The sequence below is a fragment of the Adiantum capillus-veneris genome, chromosome 6 (assembly GCF_014529385.1).
Source record: "Adiantum capillus-veneris isolate H3 chromosome 6, ASM1452938v2, whole genome shotgun sequence".
NCBI classification, from domain to species: domain Eukaryota; kingdom Viridiplantae; phylum Streptophyta; class Polypodiopsida; order Polypodiales; family Pteridaceae; genus Adiantum; species Adiantum capillus-veneris.
Window position 1 is genome coordinate 153,048,951 of NC_140936.1, and position 27,305 is coordinate 153,076,255.

Below are 27,305 nucleotides of genomic sequence, written 5' to 3' on the forward strand. Positions count from 1 at the left end.
AAACATATTTCGATCAATGAAGATGCTGCAACAAATTGAATCTCATCAACAAATCCAGCAACAAATGAAGACAATCAGCCCATCAATAACCAATCAAAAACCTTCCCTTGCCTCCACGGACACTTTTCAACAGTGCCTTTCGAAGGGCACTAAAATCAAAAGGGGGAAATGTTGACTGAGCCAACGTCAGCAATTAACAAAATCTGCTAAAGACCAAAGACCAAAGACGTAAAGATGCACATCGAGGATGAATACAAAGAAGCAGTGAAGATTGGAGTTACACATATTCCACATTTTTCCAAAATGTTCATGTATTGTAACTTTTTGATTTATTTCAAGCCATTGTAATATTTCTAATGTGTTACCGGATCAATGGAGTTCCAAGCTGTAAAGAACACGTCAATTAGTGTGCCTAGGTAGTAGATTTAGTAAGTGGTGGAGCCCTAAGGCCTTGGGCACCCGGACATTGTATATTTTTATCCTATGTATATATGGCAGTGTGTAAAAGAAATTAGGGTTCTCAAGCTCATTTGTTGAGAGCACTCTTTGGTGAGAGCTCTTGAGGTGTGTGGCTATGGAGTCCTTGAGCTTCTCCTTGCTCATGTCACTTGATTAACAATAATCAATGCTTAATTCTCTTTCACTATGCCTCTCTCATGCTTCTTATGATTGCCTATGATGCTTAGATTATCTAGTTTGTAACTAATTAGTGGTTAATCTCGCTCTAATCTTGTGTGATTTTCCTCTCTTGCTTCTGTGTGCATGTAGGTTTGATTGAAGTGTGATGCTCGATAGATCTATGTGTGTGTGCTTGCGATTAGTGTGTTGCATGATAGGACTAGTGTTGTGTGGTCTTGCAATCATTAGTGTGTATGATTGGGTTGATTGGAGGTGAAGAGAAATGGATGTAGAGATTGCCCTTCATTGTGGCTTAGCTCCTCTATAGGGCGAAGCTTACCTTATAGAGTTAACCATTTGTGTTTCCATGATTAGCTCACTAACCATGTGAGTGTTTCCATGCCCTAGCTAGGTAGCTCATCCCTCCGGATGGATAATTTTTTTGGTCATTTGAGCTATGCAACGATGGGACCCCCAACAGTAGTGACCCCCCGAGAACAAACACAAGATCAAGAGAAGGACAAGGATATGACAAAAGATCAATTGTCTTCTACGAAGATTAAATTCAGCATATGGGAAGAAATGAGACTTAAAATCACATGTTCATCTATGATGGATCCAAAAGCAACAAAGAATCTAATGACTTATGGAACGTGGATCATGATGGGAAAGTTGCCAATCAAAGACCTAGAAGAAACAGTGTACACAAGTTTTAAAATTTTGATTTATAGCTTTGGCATGATGGAAAAAGCTGTACTCAAGTTGAGTATAAGGATACTTTCCACAAAATTGACTCCCATCATATCAAGGAGAGACTGATCTTGACAAAAAGCTGGATGGACATCTTCTTTTAACAACAACCAAAATCTTAGACAACGACAATAGTAACAATCCATGAAGCTTCTCAAATCCATGCAGAGAAGAAATCACCAACCATTGCAGAAAAAAGGAAAGGTAAAGTAAACACTGAATAAAATTGACCTTGCAAGACGTCTTTACCTTCAACTAGACTCCACCCAACTTCCAACGTAGCCTCTACATCAAGAGCCAAACCATGAATAATTCAATGGAGATCAAAGAAAAAAGTGTATCAACCAAAGTTTCCATCACAAAAAAGCATCCAAAATAAGTCGAAGAGTATCAACCAAGTGTTGGTATCCAAGAGCATATCAAAGTCAATGAGCCAGTTTGGATACATGAAGCACAAGCTCAACCGCAACAACAAAAAGTGTCAGGGTGGATAGCATCAAATGAGTCAATCACTGCTCAGGGATACTTCCAAGGAAATGGTAATGTTTGGGCCAAAAAAAATAGCAACCAGGATCTACTTACCTCAAGAAATAAGTCCTACAAGGAGCAAGCCGAGCTATCAAAAAAATACAAACAACTCAAGTAGGAGAAAGAACAACCATCAAAGGAAAAATGAAAGATCAAAGATGCAAGCAATGCAACAAATCTGGGTACCAAAGTTGGACATCAACCAAGCTACCCAACAAAGACAAGGGAAGCAATAGATGATTCCATTCAAGCTACTCGCAGCACAAAGCTTTTATGAAGGTAACACTCGGATATTGTTACCAAAAGTCATAGCTCAATTTGACACAACCAAGAGAAATCATGCAGCATAAGATTCTATCCAAAGGCAAGCAATGACGACCAATAGCCAATAGAAGCCAATTTCAACCAAGGCTACTACAACATCTAGATGTCTTCAACTACAAAATAAAGGCTTCTACAATGGAAATCATCACGTCTAGATACCAAATCCTACTGTCCACCATCAAGTAATCAAGCAAAATAAGAAAATGCAAAAGATGGTCAAAGACGGAGGACCAAAAACAAGGTGGGTTCCAAAATCACTAGTGGGAAGTCAATCACAAAGATCCCACACATGTCAATATCCAATTGTCATGGGAGATAAAGAAAAAGGATCCATCAGTCCCTACAACAACCAACAAACTTGTTTCACAAAGCAATGTCAACTTACAACAAGCAAGTAAAGAGGAACTGAAGTATGCCAGCCACTAGACAAAATGGTGGCATCCATAAACCAACACAATGAAAGAGGCCTAAATTTCCAAGAACTTCTAGAATTGGGTTTCTGGCCATGAATAGGTACATCCAAGTTTCCATTAAATATACATGGCATAAAAGTCAAAATCGGGAAGTTAAGCCACCAAATGAGCGAGGTGTTAGTCCCAAGGCTTCAAGTAATATTCTTTGTGGTCTAAGCATCGTAGCTATTCTAGGTACTGCACAATTTGGAAGAGTAGAGCATAATTATGTTATGTCGCTCATGCTAGTACATGCAAGTTAAAGAATGGTCTACATCAACAAGCAATGACAACTTTAGCAATCGATCTATCCACGCAACCATACGTAGCTCCCACATTGATACGAAATTGAAAAAATATTTCAAATGACTCGGATTGCAATGGAACTAAAGAGAAAAGAACCATCATCAAGTCAAAAACAAAACAATCTCATTTACAACAAAAGTCGGAAACATGATAGCTATCTTCAAGGCCAACAGTGGCACCAAAAGGAGAATGGCGGGATTTTATTCAAAGATAGAAAGTGCGAGTATTTTGGTCCAAACAATGATTTTGTTTTTCTTCTAGATGATGTAGAGAATTGAAATGTATATCTTGAATTGTTTTATTAGAGGGAAGCTAGGTTTAGTAAAAAATTTTATCTTGTCATGTAGCAATAGGAACATTGTATCAAGGTTCATTGCAAAGAAACGATTGTATAATGTATGACAATTGTTTAAGTTTGTAAATTGGATTGTATATTTAATGGTTAAATCAAAGACTACCAAATGCATTGAAGTGCAAACCTTAGACCTATTAATGAACATTGTGGATATGTCTGCACTTTTGAAAAAATTCCTTTTGAGTTTTGTGATTTTGATTATCTTATTGGACATGTTTTTCTAACATATTAAAGATATACCACCCTTTCATTTCTTTTAAAACTTCCAACGTTCTATATTTTTGAAGATTTTGTCAGACAACCAAATCTACATACAAGGTTATTAGGAACATCGACAAAAGAAAATGTGTTATTCAATTTAATAATATAAAAAAGAATTCTCTACGATCATGTGACTTTAAAATCAAGAAAACCATGAAATTGAAGACTTGAAAATCTATCTGTCGTCTAAAGGAGCACCTCCAAATCTATTGTTTTTTATTCTCTTTTCAATGCTCTTGTCTACACTTTGAAAGTTGTTGTTAGTATTAATTGTACTTTTATCCTTCCATAAGGCCATAGGTTGTTGTCCAATTCCAAATTTCTTGTATAGTCTACACTTGCAACAGGCCCTATGATCTTGAGGCCATGAGAGTGGAAGAGTTTATGCTTCACTTGTTTTTAGCTTATTTGGGTGTCTTGTGTAATGGTCCAAGTGACACTTAAGAAGCCAAGATAAATAGGATCTATGTAACACTATAGACTCTTATGTTCAAATCATACCATGTTATGGTCAAAACATACAAAGGGCACCCTATTTCCCTTGGTCCATAGGGTCCTAATATAGAGATGCTATACATACACTTAGGAAACTAATGGACTTGGGTCCATTGAGTACTCTTTGTTTGTAGTACATCAAGATGTTAAAGCATAGGGCACCTTGGTCATCCTATGGCCATAAGTCCATAGGGTTGTCTAACTAACATAGAGGGAACACTTTGGCACTATGATCTATGTTATGTAAATGTTAGGACTGTATTCCCTCTCCTTTGATACCTATAAGAGAAACTTTTATTATGGTCCTAATTCCATAGAAAGTCATATTTTTGGCTTCTTTCAGAAAGTCTTAAAAATACCTACAAAGAGCATCCTATGGTCCTTAGACCATAGGGTAAAAGTGGGTTTCTTCTAGAAACCTATTATCAACACCTTTGTATCAAAAAATATAGAGTAAGCCTTATGGATCATGGTCCTTAGGGCTCCACTATATGGATACATAAAAATAAGGCCACCCCTAGGCTTTTAAAAAAAACATTTCATGGTCTTAAAAATCATATAGAGGGTAACCTATGGTTCCACGGCCAAAGGGTGTCAATGTAGATGCTCTAGAAGGACATCTAGTCTAACCATTACCCTTGGGGCCATTGGAGAGGCCACCATTTGTCTTTAGGATCTACATAATGCTAAGTAAATAGGCAAAAGATTTGTTTCAATAAAGTATACAATTTGGCCCAAAGGCTATATATTATTTCTCTTTATGTATAAAAGTACTTTATAAATGCCCTATGGACCTAGGGCCATACAATGGTACATGCAAAGACCACCCTATGGACTTAGTGCCATAGGGTTCTACAAGCAAAAAGTACCCTACAATGTTGAGGTTATAGAGCTCTCTATTCTATACCTACAAAAAGTACTCTACAATTCTGAGGTTATGGAAAAATTTGTACCTTTTCTTTGGCCTTAGACTCATAGAGTGATACATGGAAAAAGTACTCTACTACAATCCTGAGGTTATAGAGCTCTCTCTACATTTTACCTACAAAAAACCCTATATTTGTGGCTCTAAAGACAAAGATAGTAATATTTTAGGCTATCATATATTCTTAAAGATACCTAAAAAGATCCATAGGATGAAAATACTCTAGCGTTTGGGCCACATGGTGCAAATATAGAGGTGCATCCTATAGACCTAAGGATATATAGTTATATCCATTTTATATCTATAAAAAAGTCTATCCATGTATCCATAAGGTCATGAAAAGGTGAACTATAGGATCTTACAAACTCTTAGTAGAGAAACCCATGATTAACATCATGTGTCCCAAAAAACATAGGGTATTAATCTAACTGCTCTCCAAGAGAATTTAGTCCATTCAAAGGTACCTACATGGGCACCATGGTAGCCGTATGGTCCTAGGGCCATATGATCTCTCTTTTGAAATGAGAAAAACCTAAAGCACTCGAGTCTATGTCTCTAGGGTCATATTATCTCTCATTACCATAGATAACAACCTATGGCCCTTGAGCTTTGACATTGGCACCCTATGGCCCTAGGGTCATATGATCTCTCATTAGAATAGAGGGCACTTTGTGGCCCTAGGGATAGAGGGTGACCTAGGTGTCAATGTAAAATCTCTTTAAGAGCATTTAGGCCATTCCAGTGTGCCTACATGATCACCATGACAGCTCTATGTCCTTAGGGCCATAGGATATCTCATTATAGCAAAGGGAAACTTATGGCCATTGAGCTTATACATTGGCAGCATAAGGCCATCGGGACATATGATCTCTCATTAGAAAAATATATGGCCCTTGATCCCTATCTCCCTAAGGCCATATAATATCTCTGTGGGATGCATGTCTAACCTCACCTTCCTATTTTATTGCAGTATTAGCGAGAACCACGATTAATTTGTCAAACCATGGGACGAAGCTGACTCGACTAGTGCATAGAGGCTACAAGAGGTTGTCAATCTCTCAGAAAAAAAATAACAACTCGCATATAACTCAAGCTACATTCAAGTGACTGAAATCACCAAAAACTTAATTGCTCATTGGCAAGCAAATCACATCCGTTACAGCATCAAATGAAATTGAAACATAACAAAACTTCTAGGACAAGTTCACAAGACCTAAGCACACATGCCTATGGCCTCAAACCCCACTTTAGGTCAAGTTCCAAAATCGCGATTATTAACAGCAAGATTTTTGACCTAGTCGTTTTCGACCCAGAATGCATCTAAATGCTTAGCAATGATGCCCCAATACCCCGCCTATGCTTAGTTTTCATTTTAAAAGTGTAAAATTCTTAGTTATGATGAAATTAGGCCGCGGGTCGGCGATGCCAAAAGCTACGAAATACTGTGAATGGCTTACGTTAATGCGTAGAGCTCTTACTTGCGGTTGCAATGCAACAAACGCATTTGCAATGTGACAACCGAGGAGGGAGTAGGAAGCGCGAGAAGGAGATAAGTGAGCGCCGTTAGCTCACGCTGTGTATTTCTTATTCAAAAACTTATAAAAAAACTTACAAAAATTGGCTTTTATACCTTAGCCAAGGTTTTTGGGTGGTCAAAAGTAATAATCTGGAATTCTACCAAAGCTGGGAATTGACAGGCTGATACAATCTGGAAGCTCGTAGCCCCGGCTCATTAATTACAAAGTTTACCAAGAAAATAGGAGTTACAATATTCCCAATTTATCAAAATAATAATTGTTTTACAAGGAGAACTCCAAAAAATGGTGTTCGCGTTAGCCTGCTGCTAACATTCCCCCCCTCCTCGCATGTGTTGTCCCTTGACACAACTTTATGGGCTGAAGTAATCTTCCGGTTGACGGCGGGCGAGGTGGTCTTCTAGTGCTTCCAGTGCCTTTTGGTATCTTATTTTGCGTTCTTTTTCTGGCACTTGCAAAAATTGCATGGTTACTCTGTTTTTCAGTTCCACAGCGGAGTATCCTACGAATCTTGATGTGAGGTTGCTTATCACCGACGCAAATATCTTCGTTCGCCAGGTGAAGAAGCCAGTGTAGAATGCCTCTTCAAAAGCTAGCATATTATGCGAGGGTAGGAACATGCATCGGGCATAAAATCCATAAAGAATTTCTTATGAGGGTTTCCCACTTTGATCATAGCAAAGGCCTTTGTTCCCTTCCAAGAATGAGAGTCAGGGGGCTCCTGTCTGTTCAGGCTCATTGAAAACATGTATGCATGTGAGTAGCATCCTGCAGATCTTATATAACATTGCACAGGAGAGATATGGCAGATTCTTGAAGAATGTCATGGTGCCCGTTAGGGTTTTCACCATGTATTCACCATCCTTATATAATCTTTCCTTACCTGTAAGAGTTCTACCTTGATGAGAGGGTATGGCAGGGATTATTGGTGCCATTGAACATTGATTTGATTGGGAGTGAGTTGAGTGACATTGACAGAGTGTAAAACTCTCAACTCCCAATCCATAGCGGCCTTCCACTGCTCATCCACTTCTAAGGTGATCTTCTCTTTCACTGCGTCCTCTTTAGCCTTTGACAGTTGGACCATTGGCACTGTATCTTTGTCTGTAATTTGGACCTGAAAGTCTTCGTCACCACTCGGCTCTGCTCTAGACTACGTCTTAAATTCAACAAATGAGACCGAGGGAATGTCCATTTGGGGTAGCTCTGAAGTGCTTGCCTCTTCCTGTGTATCGGGATTTCCATCTCTAAGGAGTTGATTCATTCTTTTCAGTTCTGCAATTTCTTTAAGGAGTTCCTCCTCTCTTTGGACCAGCATCAGTGCTAGGTCTTTGCGTTGTGACTGTTCAAGCTTCAACTCTAGTTCTAAATCTCTATTTTTCTTTTCAAGTGCCTTGTACACTTCATCTATTCCCTTGATCAAGGCCACAGATGGATTTTCTCTTATTTTCTGCAAGAAATTGGCCTGATCATTGATTCTTTTTTCGGAATATTAGAGAGAAGTGTTAGCTACATCTAATTGTACTTGAATTTTTTGAGCTGACAGAGAGGTAGTAAGAAGTGCGTCACTTCTGTCAGCTACTCGTCTTTCACCTTGCAGGCATCAGCTAATTTAGTAAGGAGGTCACCTAGCTCCTCCATTTCCTTCTGTTGTTTATTCCTTGCTATCTGATGTTGTTCCGCTTCTATCTTTAGCTCTTTTACTTGCCTTTCAAGATCAGTGGGGATAGTAACCATCCTGTCATCGAGCTCTCCTTGAAGAGCATCGATGACCATTTCTAATTCCCTTGCTTTTGTACTACGGTTGAAGGCTACTGAGCGGAGTTTCTCCGTCATGATTTGCATCTGCCTTGCATACTTGTTTACTTGTAAAATCACTTTGTCATTGGACTTCCAATCCTCCCGTCTCGCGAGTTGTGATGTGCCGGCAATATCCTGTGTTGCTTCTTGTTGTGTTGTAAGTGTTGGTGGTTTTGTAGAAGTGGATGGTTATTCTTCTCCTTGGCCATCCTGAGGCTTTGATACCTCAGCAGTTTCTGGTTGAGTGGAAATAACCTGTGTGGTCTCAACCCTTATTGTTTCTTCGGTTGCAACCTGTGTGGTCTCAACCTGTGTGGTCTCAACCCTTATTGTTTCTTCGGTTGCAGGCCTTTCTACCTTCTCAGTCTTGGTTTCTTTCTCATGTGTAGGAGTTTGCTCTTTTTCAGTATCTTCCTCTTTATCAGTTTCATCCACCGGCTTGTGAGTTTCCTCGGCTGTCTGCTCTGGTTCTGGTTCAGCTTCCTTTTCCTCATGTTGTTTGGTGTGGGCAGCTTTTTGTGTGGCTTCTGTTTGGCGAGTGAATTCAGAATATTTTTCTTTGTCAGTCTCGACTTGTTCATTGTTATGGTGGCCTGACGGTGATGGTCGTGGACTAGACATGGGCTGGTCATGTTGTTCCAGCAGCGGCGGCGGTGAGGTAGGTGGGGGAGATGCCTGGCTTTGCTCTTGGGTAGCTGCCTCCTCAGCTTTCTTTGCCGCTTCTTTGGCCTCTTTCAACTTTACGGATTCTGCCTCTTGGTACATTCTTTCTAAATAGTCTTATGGATTCTCGGCCTCTTTTCTCGTATGATGCTTTATTCTAGGTCCTTTCAGGACTGTGGATACCCACTTTTTTGGGTCTTTTCCCTGTGCTTGCCTAGTGTGCTGATATGCCTGTTTTTCTCTTTCAAATCTTGCTTATTTCTGAGTTGGCTCCTCTTGGTGGGTAGCCAAGATTTTCTTTTCATCTCTTCCCTCCTAGCTCTTTTTTCTTCGTTGTCAGAGCTTTCACTGCTGTGCCGCTCTGATGAGCTGTCATTTGATTCATCACCTGATTTAAATGATCTTTTACCAGATCTTGTAGCTCTTGGAGAGGGTTGAGCTGCCATGATCCACGTATTCTGATCCGGGGCAAGCGGTAGGTTGTCAGCCATGCCGATGGCATGATAGGCTATTCTTGTTAATACTTCTGTCACGCCCAAGTATGTTATTTTACCCTCCTTCTTGGTGGACTTCAATGTTGTCAAGACATACTATGCATGGTCCATAGGCTGCCTTGTTGTTGACTTCAGAACTTGTGTAAAGGTGGTGGCCACGGCATGATTTGGTGTTGTGTACCTTTGGGCCTTTTTGCCAGGAAATGGAAGTGTTGATGGTATAGACGGGCTGGCTCTTCCACATGTTTTTGGATGAGATCGACGAATGTAGCCGCGGTTGTTTCCTTGGTAAATGTGCCCACTATCTTTCTGTCTCTTGCTCACATGGTCATCCCTTTAGTGGGAAGTCTGAGTGCCTCTACCACAATATCTTTTGTAATTACAACTTCGACCTTGTTTCCCTGGTTGCCTGATATTTGGGCGGTTCTGTCTTCTTTGATTGTAGACAGAAGCTCGTAAGCTTTTTGAAAGTCCACTCTGCAAGGCTCCTATTTGTAGAAATGTCGGAGCCCCAACCTGTGGTTAGCCTCTTTGGTTTTTGGCTTTGCAGCTACATCATAGAATTCTTTAGGCAAGAGCTGCAACTCCACCGGATTCCCTTCTTCACTCTTAAACCTGCCAATGAAGACCATGGTGTGGTGTTCTTCCAACTGTTCTTTAGAAAGGTAGGATGCTTTTGCCACCTTTACTGACTCGGGGTCCAGTTGATATGGGGGAAGTTCTTGTAGTTTCTCCTTTCGGTTTAACTTCTTCTTGGCCTTCTCCACAGCTCGCATTGCTCCTATTCAGTGAATAGAGTGCACAGTTTTAGCAGATTTATCGGATTTTTCTCTGGAATGTCCTTTTAGATTGAAATGTTGATAATCTAGTCCAAATTGCTTCAAATCAATTTTTGAACAAGCAAAGATGCATAAAATCATGCAAGGAACAAAACTGTATGGTCAAAACAAAAATTTGCAACTAAAGTAAATAATCGTGATTATTTACAGCTGGGAAAAAGTTCAACTTTTCTGAAATCTTGGCTTTATAGGCTTGAAGTATATGCCAATTACATGCTCTGAGGGAAATATGGGCTCATTTGGATGCACAGGTTGAAAATGGTACCAGATTTTGATGTTAGGTCTCTAAAACAGTAGAGATAAAAGAAATTTGAGATTTTGAACTCCAAATTGAAGATGCAGGCATACCATCAGATGATCATTTGGCTGATCTGGGGATCACTGATCCCCTTGACCCCAGCTGAATGATCATCTGATGGTATGGAAATGCTGATATGGGGATGTTGATCAGTACTGGGGTACGAATCACTGCTAAAGATGCGGGAAACCATAAGATGAAGCAGCTGATCTAGGCCATGCCAGGGACGACATGAACAAGGAGGGGAGGGGATGTTAGAAGCTGGACACACCCCACGACATCTAACTACTCGGCGGACTATTATTTTTGTAATTATTCATTCATTGAGGAAAACCCGATTTTTCACCTTGTAAATATTGGGACTTACAGAAGTTTCCAGATTGTATCCCAGTTTTGATAGTTAGATTGAGTAGATGGTTGATTTTGGAACTTTAGGGTTTGATAAGTTGTAAGGTATATATACCACTTTTTGACCTTAATGAAAAAAACCCTTTGTCATTTTAAAACAAGTTTGAAGTCTGTGAGTGAGCGTACTGTGTACGAGAGAGAGAGTGTGAGCTTCGTCTTGATGCTATGTGTGCTACGGTGGTCGGAATCGAGTGCGGAGAAGTGCAGCGTGTTACCCACGACTAGAGCTACGCGCCGATACCAACATTGCGCGCGTACGGCCTAGCTTTGGGAGCTCGTTCTACGAGCTTCATCGGTTGTTTGGGTGAGCATACATTATCCGATTTAGCATTACAGCATATCCATGCGTTCACATTGAGTAGAACTACAAATTAGGCACTTCAAATTTCGCAACCGAAGACATGCATATTCCGGCCAGACATCCTACGTGTTTCTGCACCGGGTGTTTTGGGTCGTAATTTTGGTTCATAGACCTTAGGGAGAGTGGCCTATAGGTATTAGTAGGGTCTCCTTCAAGTTCTATGGTGTTTCGAAAGTGTTTGATGGGTGTTCGGCTCTAGCAAGCGTTGTAGGAAGTTTCCTCTTTTGCACTCTTGAAGGCTGTGACTTAGACAATTGGTAGAGACCTCTGTAGGAATTAGTTAGGAGTCGGTCGAGTGTAGGTTGACACCTTATGCTTGCTTCCACGCGCCTGCGGGTCGAGCCTCGTCCTTAGCTGGCATTACTTGTTAGGTGAGTTCTCGTTGTGCTGACGTTTGTGGCGGTGTACCCGTCCAAGATTGGCGCCTGCCGGGGACGACCGAGACTAATCCTTGAGGATTGGGATTTTTGGCTAGCCAAGAGTCTCGCTTTACATTTATATAGGATCAGAGGATGGAGGACTCTCTAGGTCTTAGAGGGAGTCTAGGAAGCGTGTGTCTGGCCTAGATCCTTCGACTTAGGTAGAGGAGGTAGACCTAGGTAGTTTTAGGTAGTAGTCGAGTTCTACAGTAGGAGTTGGAGTGGTAGAAGCGGTGAGAGGAGAGATTGAGAGTCCGGAGAGGCCAAAAAGCAACCAAAAACACCATTATCACCATTTCTTCATGATAGGTAGGAGTAGAGTAAGTAGGACATCATGATTCAGAGCTAGAGCATTTCATGCATGTACACTTGCTTGGTAGAATCATTACAAGTTTGTAAAAGACGCAAAAAGATGCAAAAGTGTGGTTGAAAGCCTAATTGAAGTCCAAAAGTTACTGTGAGTGTTTCTGATAGATCTACAGAGCATCAGGAGCATTCCTGTCAGAAAAGACTTTAATTTTAAGCCAATAGACATCCTATGTGTAGGATGTCTACAGGCCAATCTGGGAGGAATTTTGGGATTTTGAGTTGACCAGTGTGTTCAGAAGGTAGGGTTTACCCTAATTTCAACTAGAAAGTGGAAATTTGGCCATATCTTGACAGGATAACGCCAGATAGACGGAAATTGCTAGACATCCTACCCAAATAGTGCCAAAACATTAACTTGAGACCAAAACCATAAGTTGGCTGCATGAGTGTGTCTTGCATGATATATTGAGTGACTGAAAGGGGTTTCACCTCATTTGGGTAAGAAAATTGGGTTCAAAGTGGACTTTAGCACTTTTGACTGAAAAAGCAAAAACAACTGAAGATTGGGACTTTTGACATCCAAATCAAAATCTAAGCATACCACTGGGATACTGACATCAAGGGGAATCTGTGGGACAAATCTGGGGTCAAACAGGCCAAAAAGACATCCTACGCGTAGGATGTCTTCTGAGTGATTTGGGACTCCAAACTGAATTCTAAGTACACCCAAGTGATTAGAAACTCAAGGGGAGCCTAGGCTTTGAGTTTGAAGCCATTCTGATGAAAAAGACATCCTACGCGTAGGATGTCTAATGCAAGAAAATGAAGCCAGACTTTGACTTTGAGCATTGTAAGGTGTTATATAGTCTAAGGCAAGCCTCCTAATCAATTTTGGTCCAATTTGGAGTTGATTAGACTGATCAATACCATCAACAGGCCGTCGGAACAGATTTCTGACTCATTGACTAGCTAATAGGTGCCCAAATCAAAAAGTAAAAGCAGTTGTAAGCTCAGCACAACAAAGGGAAACAACAGTGCAAAAATCCAGGCAAAACACAACAGGAGACATCCAACGCGTAGGATGTCTATTGGGGCATACTAGAGAGAAAATTTGATTTGGCCTAGACAATGAGGTTCCATTTTGCTTAAGGGTTCCAAAACTTCTTTCAGAATTGAATTTGGACCTTGTTTGCCCATTTGACGAAGCAAGGACTGAATTCAGACTTTTTCGCGTAAATTGACCAACATCTGAGGGAAGTACTATTTCAGATTAGCAAACCTAATCCAGAACATCAGCAGTGTATAAAATACAGTAGTGGTTGAGATTAACTCTCCAGTTATACCAATCATTACTAAGATAATCTCTAGCAGATAAATGCTTTGATTCAATTTCCGAACTTAAAACGCTTGTGTACAGATATATTCAGCAACAAAGCAAGAAGTTGTGCAGAAACTGACCCATTGCCAGATGATTGGTTGGAATTGTGATAAATTGCATTGATAAGTTTGATGAATTTAAGATCAGGAAGATACATTGTTAGAGACCAAAAGGTGGCAGGTGACCAAGGTAGCTTAGTGTCCACCGAAGAGAGTGTAACTCAGGCAAGGCTAGATCCGCTAGCACCGATTATTGAGGAAGGTAGTGATACTGACACTTTGTCAGACAAATCTTTCTTCATGATGGGTAGTAAACAGCCAGGAGGTTTCACCTATGATGGACCTATGCGAGGAGGAAGCACCTCCCAAAATCCTTTGAATGATTCCAGGCTCACGGTGATCTTCTTAGAGGGAACAAACTCAAGAGGAGCCCTAGTCTATTTTGACTATCGAGGCCGCAAGTGCATTTGTAGCGAAGAGAGGCCAGCACAAAGATTGGAGATAATCCGAGTGTATGATGATAGAGATAGATTCCGAGACAAAAAGGGGAACCACTATTTAATAGTTAGCAACCCTGAAGATTACAACAGATATGGAGATAACGTGGCAAAAGGGAAAATGGTTTTAGAAACTCAAGAACCGCCACCAAACATTGATCGGACCGGAGCTATTTTTATGTATGATAAGAAAACAACCAGGATTCCAACTTATAACAAGAATGTGGGAATCTACAAGCAGGAGAGTGAGGGTATTGTCTCTTACTTTCGCAGCAAAGAACCATACGTAAACGAAGTAAGCAAAGACAAGGTTCTTTACTTATTCTCTTATGAAACTGCTACGGGGAAGGGGATAGTTTTCGTTGATAGATATGGGCGATAATACCAACATATTCTCCCAGAGGAAGTAGAAAGAGCAACAGGTCTAGGAGCATCAGCATATGCCCCTGAGGAAATGCCGAGAGCCGCCCACACCCCAAGCAAGTCAACAAATCCATTTTCAGATGAGTATGACACTACCTCTCATTCTACCCGACCGCAATCATTCAACAGCCAAGACCAACCAGCAAACCAGCCATCATTGCAGGCATGGCTTCGACAGAGTGAAACAATGGAACCGAACCAAAACCGAGATGGTTATCAAGCTGCACGAGGGCTCAGGGATTTGCAAGAACCACCACACTATTCAAGGTATCAAGCAGAGAGTAAGCCAAAGACACAAGGGTCGATAGAGTCTGGAGGACCACCCATGGAACGAGTTCGAAGAGAAGAACCACCTCCAGCGAGAACCGTTAGAAATTATGGATTAGGAGCACCATTGGGAGAGGAACCAGCCTCTTATAGAAGGCCCGAGGAGGTGTATCAACTGGGACGGGGTGATCCAATGATGAGGTTTGTAGACCATCACAGAATTAGACCTTCTCAAGTGCAAAAATGGGTAAACAAGAAATACACAAGAAACAGAGACCCAAGAGATCATGTAGCAGCCTTTGTGCGTGTAATTAGAGCCAAAGAGGTGTTAGATTTTCCAACCCAATTTGCAGGGTTTGGACTAACCCTAGAGGATGATGTTGCAACTTGGTTTGACTCTGTGGAGAGTAGAGACTTTGAGTCGATGGAGGAAGTGTTTGACGAGTTTATTGAGGAATTCTCTCAAAGGGGAATAGCTCATAATACCGCCTCACAAATTCATAAATTCAAACAGAAAGATGGAGAATCTGTACGGAAGGCAGCCCTAAGACTAAAAAGATATGTTAAGTTCTGTCCTGTTGAAGAACTGCCAACTCAGTCCAAACTTATGCTGATAATTATCCAAGGACTAAGGAATGCAGATCTCCAGAAAGACTTATATATGAAGAGGAGCACGACGTTGAATGAGTTGACCAAGGAGGCTTTGTACCTTGTGGACAATTGTGGGTCTACAAAGAAGGGGAGTTCAAGGACCTTGATGACGATTCATCTTCACAGCAAAGTGGAAGCAAGTCCTCCAAGATAGCACTGAAAGGCGAAATGGCGGTAAACCAGGAGCAGCTCGTAGATGAAGTGCTAAAAAAGATCAACTTGTACTCCAAACCTAAGGCTAAACTCCCAAGTGGTGTGCTATTGAATAAAAATGGACAAACCATGGGACCGAGGAATGTTATTATAACAAGGGATATGTGAGGGAGAGGCCTTACGCTCCCCAAGCTCCAGTAGCTTCCCCTCAAGTTCCACCGATACCCAGATATCAAGCAGGCAACTTACCAGGACCTGTAGGTCTAGAAAGACCACAACCGGTGTTGGGGAAACAACCACCCCTACCAGGATTACGACCAGTTGGTATCAGATACACACCAACAGTAACTGAATCAGAAGAAAAGTCTTTGGTGCCTATGCATGCATATTATGAAGATCCCAATGGATATGCGGCAAACCCTGTCTATTATCCACCGGAAGAACCCTCGACACCAGAACCATGGAGCATGATAGGGAATCAAGGACCACCAACTGCTGCACAGGCCACAGGAGAAGGAAGATATAGCTTAGATGAACGAACACTGATGTTCATAGCCAATGGAGACATGGGCGGACAGAGACAGGCTTACCAGCAAAGAGGGGCTCAAGGAGCACCTCAACAACCCAAGGGACCCTTTTACAAGTGTGGAGGAGACCATTGGGTGAGAGACTGTCCTCATGATGAAATCATTAGAGTCAATGCGTATTGCCCAGAATGTGGAATTACTCATTTGATTCTCGATTGTCCTAAACACTCGTGCAAAGGAGCAAAAACCACCTTGAACATGTTAGAAACAATACCCTCCAATGGAGGATCGGAAAATGAAACAATCATACCTATTCAGGCGGTAACACGAGCCCAAGCCCAAAGAAGGATGAATGAACCCATAGTTGAAGAACCAAAAACCAATGCCCAAAGTTCATAAACAAAAAATCAGAGAAACACTTGGAAAGCTAGAAAGGCATGTAGGAAGGCTGGGAAAGAACGGGAGCAAACAGCCCTATCCGAGGAGTTGAAACATACAAAAAACAGATTGGAGCGGTTAGAGGATCTAGCTAGCTTAAGCTCACACACCACAACAGCCATAGCACCCAAGGAAATAGTAGAGCCTAAAAGTGTAGGATCAGGAGGATTTGTACTGGTAGACAAGGTAAACGAGCAGTTGAATGCACTGCTAAAAGCTTATGAAGCTTGACTTAAAAAGAACCAAACCCAGGAGCAAAGGTGGATGACTTATCCATATGCAGAAATAGAAAAACAGAGGATGGATATGTGGAAAAAGATGATCGATACGGCTCAATCATTGATGGAAGACCCGTTGGGTAAACCGAAAAATTGTCATGACGCACTAGCTCCAACCCCTATCCAACCAACATTAGAGAAACATGAAGAAACAAAGGAAAGACTCACTAATGATTATGAGTCCAGAGGAGAGCCTATCGTAGTGCCAAATACCGCTGATGGGGCAAGTGACGGGTTCCAGCCTAAAATATTGGCAGAAATGGGTAAGGACGGTAATGGTCTAGATGATCTGTGGAAGAAAATCCAAGAGGCCAACGAGGCTAATAGGATGAGTAACCCCATGAATAGCACGAGAAAAGAAAAGAATGTGATCTTACCTCCTATTGAAGAATTTGAGGCAAGATCGCAGATGGACTTTGAGATACGTTCACAAGGGGGAGACCAAGGATCTATTAGTTTGGGGCACAGCCAACCAGACTCTTTGAGAACTTTACCCTCTTACCTGGGAGAATATGAAGCTAAGTCGGAAGTGAGAGCAATCCCATCTCAAGGACTTTCTTCTAACAAGGTGATGGATTCACAAGGATTGATTGAGCTGTTATCCACCCCGGTGGCATGCACAATCACGTTAGCAGAACTCCTAAGGTTACGGCCAAACATGTGGACCACAGTAGGAAAATGCCTAGAAAAATTTGGAGTGAAAGACCCCACCTTGAAGCTTCAAGAAGGAATCAGGGAGTTGGACAGACCTAGCCTAAACACTAGACCAGTACCATTGAATAAGGTTGGAGAATATTGCGAGGGAGAAGACGGAAACACCACGCTACCGGTAGAATTCCAAGGAGTAGTCTCCAAGGCTATTCTTGACAGTGGAGCGGGAGTTGCTATCGCCACCAAGGAAATCTAGAAAAAATGGGGAAAACCAGCTTTGAGGGCTACCAGAATGAAACTACAATTGGCAGATGGATTCATGGAGAAGCCTCTAGGACTCTTAGAAAAAGTAATTGTCACTTCTTGCGGAATCGAGTATGAGCATACATTTGCAATAGTCGATTTCGACAAAAAGAACAATTATGAGATAATCTTGGGAGGACCATTCATGCGACAACTGAAGATGGTCCAAGATTGGGGTTATGACCACATATACCTCAGACATGGCGAGACAACAACTAAAATACACTTGAAAGACCATAGTTACAAAGATGTAAACCAAACACCAATGGAAGAGTAATTGTCACTTCGTGCGGAATCGAGTATGAGCATACATTTGCAATAGTCGATTTCGACAAAAAGAACAATTATGAGATAATCTTGGGACGACCATTCATGCGACAACTGAAGATGGTCCAAGATTGGAGTTATGACCACATATACCTCAGACATGGCGAGACAACAACTAAAATACACTTGAAAGACCATAGTTACAAAGATGTAAACCAAACACCAGTGGAAGAGTTTGATTCAGCTACGGTAGCATGATCGGAACTACCAACATGGTTAGGGCAACCAAAAGAGCTATGGATGTGCGGAGCTTCACATTGTGGAAGCTTAAGAAGAGAGGAATGCGTCTTAGAAAGAGCAATTGAGGACAAGGAGTATATTCCGGAACCTTTCCCTGAAGATGCCTTGGAATCTCTAGAATGGAAACACATACTGGCAACATTGGATGTCTGTACCATTACCGACAGTCCAACAACAAAATTTTGCGATAAGGATGGCTACGATGTGCTACTCTATTACATGGTAAGCGTTGTACCAGAAAAAGAGATGGTAGAACCTCCAGAACAAGAAGAGTTTTACAACTCCTCTGAACAATTGGAAGTAAATGAAGATGCAGATAATGAGTGTTCAGACACCTCAAGTGAGCGTGGAAATGAAGCCGAGAATATCAAGTTTTATGATTTTGCTAATCAACACCCTAGACGCCAAGAACGCTATAGGAGGAAAAGAGCAGGAAACAAAGCGAGAGAGAACTTGGTGCCCAGGATAAAAGGTAAAATTCACCATTTGATGCTTGTAAAATCAGAGGATTGTGTGAAAGATCGAATATCAGGAAAATTCTCAGAAAATCGAAAAGAAAGAACGCGAGAGGAAACAAAACAGGTAAGAAAAGCTAAAACCGAAACAAAATCACAAAAATCTAAAAAATCAAAAGAAGAAACAACAAAAGACCAAGAGTGAACCAAACTGGAGAGTAAACAGAAATACCAAGAACTGAAACGGTCATTGAGAGGGATATGGACTACTGAAGAAGATAGCGATGGTAAAGGGGAGTCAGAAAAGGGCAACATGAACGTACCAGCACACTATCGGAAATTTACTATTCAGGACAGAAAAATCATCATGACACAACCAGTCAAGGAAAGAACCAACCAAGAATATTATGATGGGCCTGAAAATGCAAAAAAGATAGACCTCGCAGAACCAGGTGAAAAGCCTCAGCCGATCTATATAGCTAACGATTTAGAGCCTGAGGAGGAAGCACAGCTAACACAACTTCTCACGAAGTATAAAGATGTGTTCGCTTGGTCCTACAAAGACCTCAAGGGAGTTGATCCATTGATATGCCAACATACGATTCCTTTGAAATCGGATGCAAAACCTAGCAAACAACGTCCTTATACATATAATGACACATTTGCTAAACGAATCAAGGAAGAGATTGATAAAGTGATGGAAGCGGAATTCATCTATGAGATTGAACATACAGATTGGGTGTCACCCATTGTGGTAGTTCCCAAAAAGAATGGAAAACTGCGGGTGTTTGTAAACCTGAAGAAGGTGAATGCAGCAACCATAAGGGATAATTATCCCTTGCCAATCATAGAACATGTACTGGAGCGAGTGACCAGGAAACGGGCTTATTCCTTTCTGGATGGGTTTTCAGGATACAACCAACTGGAAATAGCAAGGGAAGATCAACACCAAATAGCCTTTGCCACAGAATGGGGGATTTATGCATATCGAGTTATGCCATTTGGCTTAACTAATGCACCAGCCACTTTCCAGAGGTTAATGACTCATGCATTCAAGGAATACCTAAGAATATTCTTAGAAATTTACATGGATGACCTGTGTGTACACTCTCTTTTGTGAGAGAAACATATAGACCATTTGCAAAAGGTCTTTGAAAAGTGCAGAACATATCGAATCTGTCTAAACCCGGAGAAATGTGTATTTATCGTTAAGCAAGGACGAATCTTAGGACACATTGTCTCAAGAAATGGCATAACCACAGACCTAGACAAAGTCAAAGTCATTGTAGACCTGTGCAGGCCTACTAATGCGGAACAAGTGCAATCCTTCATGGGACACTGCGGATATTATCGAAGATTCATATATATATATGCGGTTATCGCACAACCTCTGTATCGGTTGCTAGTCAATTTCGAGTGGACCGAGGAGTGTGAAACTTCATTCCAAAAGCTGAAGGAAAACCTTATATCAGCACCTATATTAAAGGCACCAGATTGGGAAAAGATATTTCATGTGCACATTGATGCTTCAGCATATGCCATTGGAAGTATTCTAGCTCAACCTGGAGACGGAACAATGGATTTTCCGGTTTGCTATGCGAGCCGACAGTTAAATAGTGCAGAAAAGAACTACACAACCACCGAGAGGGAAGGGCTAGGAATGATTTATGCTGTAAAGAAATTTCGGCATTATTTGCTCGCAAACAAATTTGTGTTCTTCACGGATCATCAAGCTCTTTTGTACCTAGTAAATAAACCTTGCAATACAGGAAGAATCGTACACTGGTTTATTATATTGCTAGAATTTGATTTCACAGTGGTGGTCAAAAAGGGTAAAACCCATCTGCGAGCAGATCATATTTCAAGGATACACAACGGGGAAGCTCCTGAAGGAGTAGATGATGACATACCAAATGCTTATCTTTTCAACATTGAAATGGTACCCAAAGGGTCTCAGGAAATTGTTAGCATTCTTTCCTTCGGAAGTGAGTTTGATAATACGGAATGCACATCCAAATAGCAAACAATTCGACAAACAAGAAACTTCTAGTTGATAGCAGGACGGCTTGTATCATCTTGGATCGGACCTAATCCTACGATTATATATAAATCCGGAAGAATTCGAGTGCTACCTTGAAGAGGCACATGTCCAGGGTTGTGCATTTCATTGTTCAACAATGAAAACACACCAGAGACTGAAACAGTTAGGGGTTTATTGGCCAACTATGTATGCGGACACACATTCCTATATTACTAGTTGTACTGTATGTAGTGCCAAACGACCAGTGGACCACGCAACTTTGTTTCAAGCAAACATAGCACCTGCATGGAGTCAATATATCATTGACTTCTTAACCACTAGGACGTTCCCAGAGAACATCACAAGAGCACGGGGAAAAGCTATAGAGCTGGAAGCTCGTGACTTTCAGTTAATTGGGAACCAACTCTATAAGCGGGGGAAGGACAATCAACTTAGAATCTCTGCAAGTGAAAGTGAATACCTGTTGATTCTAGAACATGCACATAGCGGAATAAGTGGAGGCCATTTTTCGAGCGATAAGACGGCAAAAATTGTCTTAACCGTAGGAATTTGGTGGCCTACATTGCACATGGATGTCGACGAGTTTGTAAAGCGTTGTGATGCGTGTCAACGCACCAAGATACCAATAAAAAGAGATGAGATGCCATTAAGGCCAATGATGGGGGCAAGGGCATTTGCAAAATGGGGCATTGATTTTGTGGGACCTATATCACCCCCTGCATATTGCACCCATACCCAATATATCATTGTGGCTACGGACTATCTCAAAAAATGAGTCGAAGCCAAAGCAACACAAAAAGCTGATGCACGCACCACGGCACAATTTTTGTATGAGAATGTTTTTGTACGTTACGGGTTACCCATAGAAATTGTCAGTGACCATGGAACACACTTTCTCAATGAAGTCATTGAATATCTGCTAGAGGAATTCATGGTCATACATAGGAAATCAGCACCATACCATCCACAGGCCAATGGGCAAGCTGAGGCCACAAATAAAACACTATGCACGGTTCTTACTAAAATCGTGTCAGACTCAAGAACAGATTGGGATCAGCAACTACACTCAATAGTATGGGCATACAGGGTAGCTTACAAAACATCAATAGGAACAACACCATACAACATGGTGTTTGCCCTAAATGCTATACTACCCATAGAGTTTTTAATCCCAACTCTACGAGTAGCAACAAGCTTGGAATGGACAAGGCATGATCTCTCTTCAAGGATTGATGATCTTGAAAAGCTAGATGAACTCCGCTCGCGAGCTGTCGCTTCAATCTATGCTAAAAAGAGAAGACAAAAGGAATTTTTTGACAAACATGTGCGTACCAAAGAGTTCAAAACAGGTGATTATGTACTTGTTTATACCTTGAAGCAACATGCTAAGAAACTTAAAAAGCGAGGGATGGGACCATTTGTGATTAGTGATCTATCACAAAGTGGAGCTGTCAAGCTTGCTACATTAGCAGGTGAAGAAATGCCAAACTGGATTAGTGGATGTTGACTGAGGAGGTATCATCTACCACTCACACAGGAAATGCTCCAACAAATTCATCAAGGAAAACAACGAATGAAGGAAAAAGAGAGAGTACGGGAGGAAGCTCAAGCCGAAGCATGGGAACGCATTGCAAAAAGACGGCTTCTGCGACAACAGCAGAAAAGTGGAGCACCATTGCGAATCAATGCCATTCGACTGACTGAGTTGGAGGAGGATACAATGGAGCCAATAATTATAGTCAAAGTAGGCAACAATCAAGTTGAATCAACAGATTTGCTTGATTTGGGTGCTCAAGCAAATTTGATCTTGTACGGATTATACCAGCAGCTCAAATTCATAGATCAACTTCATCCTACTCCCCAAGGGCTGGAAAGTAGCACATCACACCCATTGACAACATTGGGATGGACTATATTGCATGTACAGATACATCAATATATCTATCCACAAAAATTCTATGTGGTGACAGATGAAAGCACACAACACCCAATGATGCTAGGGCAACCTTGGAAAAAAGCATACAATGTGCAGATAGATTGGAAAGCAAAGGCTGTCAAAATTCAACATGACCATGAACGACAGGTGATAGCTTTTGCTCAGCAATACCATCACGATCAACTGCAAGCCATGCAATCAGTGGCAACAAAGACAAAAGCACAAATGCCATCAAAGAACAACATGAAACCCGAGACCAACAACCAGGTAAAATCCAACCATGCTAATTACAGACAGATGAAGTCACTGGCCACAATGCAAAAATCTAGGCTACCAAAACAAGGTAAACAAGTATGGATGCGGAAGGATAGAAATCAATGGCGGAAAAACAACAATGTAACAAAGGGATTCCAACAGAGCAGACGGTTCAACCCCAAACCAAGGGCATAAAACAGATGTGGATACCAAAAAAGATGCTTAGCAATAATCCAAATGTCACTCAGATTTGGATACCAAAGCAAAAGCAAAAGGAACTACCTGCCGTACACGCAATAATGGAGGGCAGAGAGCGGCATTTCAAAAAGGAAAACCGATATATGTGGATGCCAATGAAAGACAAACCAATGGCAAAAAAGAAAGAGCCAAACCATCTACAAAAATCGACAACAACAAAATACCAGTGGAAAGCCATAGCCATAAGGCTCATAGCCATTACATCCCTGCCAATTATATCCTTAGACACAGCTACAACTCCATCAACAGTGTCGGCAAAGCAATTGCCTTTTGCCAAAAAGACAATTAAACAGAGAGCAGTAGAGTTACAGCTGTTACTTGCAAAGAAAGCAGGAAACCTTGACGGTGAATGCCAATAAGCATTTTGCTTATTCCCTTCTCTTGCACATCATTAATTTTTCCATGCATTGACCGAGTATGCATAAAATAGGGCCACATTAATCGGCCTAGCATTAGCACAATTTTTTCAACCTATGCACAGCACATACTTCGAGGCAAAACCTTGTCGTCTGGGAGGACTCCGGCTAGGAGGGGGGGAGGCATTCTCAAATGCGGAACCAATAATAAAAACAACAAAAAAGGGCATGATTTTCGACTATTTTAAGGGTTGACGTTTGATTGCGAAATTTTTTGGAGTAACCCAAGCACATATGCCCTTATACAGCTTGAATCTACAGGTATAGGGGGCCAAACGCCAAATCAAGCCCCTAGGTGTGTGTATATAAGTAGAAATAGCCATTTTTCAAGAAAAATATTAGTAAAACGGAGAAATCCGGCCATAAAAATTTCATGTGAGTATATATAGTGTGTTGCGGTGATGTTTATGATTTATTATGATTTTTGGGGATTTTTTGGGTTTGATTTGCTATTTTCCTTTTAATTTTGCTAATTTTCGGCAGAAAAACTTCAAAAATACAAAACGCAGGTGAAAAACAGTTGTAATGAAAAACAAAAAATATGGTGATGATCAGTGACTATAGGAAAACCTGTGGTACAGTGGGGGTGCAATTATGAGACTGGAGCGGAAAACGTGTTTTGGCCAGGTTCTGACCGAAATGCCAAATTTCTGGCAAATAGAGCAAACAGAGTCCAAATCAATAAATTTTTGAGCCTAAACCGCATCTCGCAAGAAGATAGGAGCACATGTCTGTAAGGTCTTTGACCCCGATGAAAAGAACACCATTGTACCATGAAATGCACATAATGGAATAAGTTACTATTTTTAGCAGTTTTCCAAATTCTGTCAGTGCCATGATGTTCAGAATGTTTTAAAGCTTCCAAATGTGAACTAAAATAATTTTTGTAAAAAAATTTCCAGAAATAGTAAGTTTTTGGTCACCCGACCCGTCCAGTTTTGACCGTCTCGAAAAACTGCACCCGTACCTCAAATTTGAAAAAATGCATTTTCGGACCCCGGGGGCTGCTAAATATGGCAGGTAATTAGTCCGGTACGTCTTAGTTAGAGCTTCGTATAGCAATTTTCGGCATCAAAATCCAACTCGTATGACCTGTTTTAGCCTAGAAGCAAATTTTCTCAAAATTGCCCGGGGAGGTATCGGGGGCCCGGGGCTGTGTGAGAACGGGTTCTAGCCCACTCCAGCTCAACTTTAGCAGCTAGGGGGCGCCCTCTTGCCTTGTGGGAGTCTTGGGAGAGTTTCTAAGCCTGCTACTAAGTGTGAGAGTTAGTTAACCAAGCCAACTGGACACTTGGTGGGTAGGCAACTGGACTTGCCATGCTTAACTAGAGAGGCTCCCAGATGCAAATAGCAACCCAAATCGATTTTCAGCTTGAGGAGGCCTATTTAAAGACCTGCACACACACACACACACACACACACACAGTGCATACACACACACCTACACACACTGGGAAGGTGCTGCCGGTTCACACACCTTTTGAAGGAGAAGCAAGGAGGGATGTGCTGCCAAATTCTCACCTCAATAAACTCGATTAGATCAGAGAATCGAGAAGATTATCAGCTCTTAATCACGGTAACCACGGTTTAATTAATTCTTTCTGCAAATCCTTTTCATTACCACCTAAATTTCTTGTCTATTATGCTTATTCCTAGTCGTAATTCTCTATAATTACTCCCTAAATTCTCTTTAACCATATTCTATTAAGTAATCATCATTCCAAAGCTGAATTATCAGCCATTCTTCACTCTTGATTAATGATTGGTGCATGATTATTAGAATTTTCTCTCTCTAGGTAGCATAGTAATTAATCGGTAAGTTGTTAATTGTGTAGATTGATGAGAATCACTCTTTCTATCACGCATTAATATTGTAGCTGAATTAGATTCATTTCTCTTATACATTAGGATATAATTAAGGTAAGACTAAGCTGTCATTAAGTCTCTAAGAGGTGGTTTTCTCACACCTATGCATGCGGTGATTCTGCACCCTCTAATTGCTAGGAAAGAGATTAATCGTGCTTAATTCATCTCTCTGGTAATTCCATTAGCAAAATCCTATTATTCTTAATCATGTAAGCTGAGTAATTATCTTTAGAGCCGGTTCCCATAGGATTATGTGTCATCCATAATGATTGCTATATGGAAAGATCTAAACCTCTCATGTATCAGACATTGTTTGATGTTGCTAATCTATCATTTGGCTTGTTATGACGCTTACGGACATTATCTCTTTTCCCCAAGTTAATTATTTAAAGTAGTGAGTTTAAAATGGCCCCGGTTAAGAGGACTCGCTTTGGTGGAGCCCACGACCACGAGGCAGGAACGAGCAAGGTGAACGGGAAGGGAAAAGTTCCCATGGAAGAGCAAATACCGGCCATCTCACGGGCCGTCGATGAAGAAATGCAAGAGGTAGATCAAATTTCATTCAAGTTGTTTAATTTAACATTGCACACGTTTAGTTAGGAATGAAAATATCCCCAAACATGTTTGAGAAATCCGACGGAAACCTCGGCATTGAATTCACTTTACATTAAGTTCTAAAGTAGGAAGGAAATGATTGATGGGTATGCTGGTTGCAATTAGGAAAGAATGTCTGCTAGGGAAAATTTAGCTCGACATGTTCATTTTATTTCCAATGTTGAATCAGTCCTGACCCCCCTACTGATCATAGGGGGCAAAGTTCCTCGTTAAGGACTCTTGAATCCACAACTTGCTTTTTATGTGGTGGATACCCACGACTTGCTTTCTATGCGGTGGGAACCACGTCTTGCTTTCTATGCGGTGGGAGTGTCCATGACGTGCTTTCTATGCGGTGGACATACCTAATTGTATGGGTAGCTAGGCGACAACGGGAGGAGTGAACTCTCGCTGGAGGGGGGATGTTGTTCCTCCAGAACATTGGAATTTTAATGAATAAGTTTGAGTAGAATTTTTACTAGAATATTGTCTTGGTGTTGTTTGCAATACTGGTTGAAGGGCTGTGTTAACGAACAATGTGCTTCGGAATTAAAACAAGGAATGTTTATGTTGAAAAACCTTTGTGGTAGTAATTAGGTCACACAAGGAAGTGTGAGTATGGGGGTGGAAAGTGGGGGCTTGGCTCAGGTTGCCAATGCCTACGAGATGGGTGGTCCTGATTGGTCGGGAACTCTCTGTCCCCATAGTGCTTACTCGATATTAGTAATTACTCATTGCCCCTAGAGCGGTGAAATCTTGAGGGTACGTGCCTTTGAAACATGGGGAAAAAGGCACTCGGGGTTTCTCTCCTCTTGGAAGGTGGGTCTTAAGATCGCTAGATAGTTTAAGTACGCTTCCCCTGCGAGGTGGAGCTAGATCTCCTTGCTAGTAGGCTCGAACTCGACTCACCTTGTGATGAGAGATCGTCCGCTAGTCGAACCTTGAACCATTTTGTGTGCTTCCGCAATAGATCTAGTGGCCACCAGGTTCACCATCAAATCTGCTGGTTGATACGGCGGGGTGGGGACCTCACACCTGGTATCAGAGCCTAGGTTAGGCTGGGAAATAAAGTCGTATTGTTTGAAAATTTAAAAGGAACTGAAAGTATATAGGTAGTTGATCCGAATTCCTTGCATTGGTGTTGCAGGAAGACCCCGTGCTCGAATATCAGAAGTTCCAAGTGTTTGAGCTTATTTATGAGCAAGCTCGAAG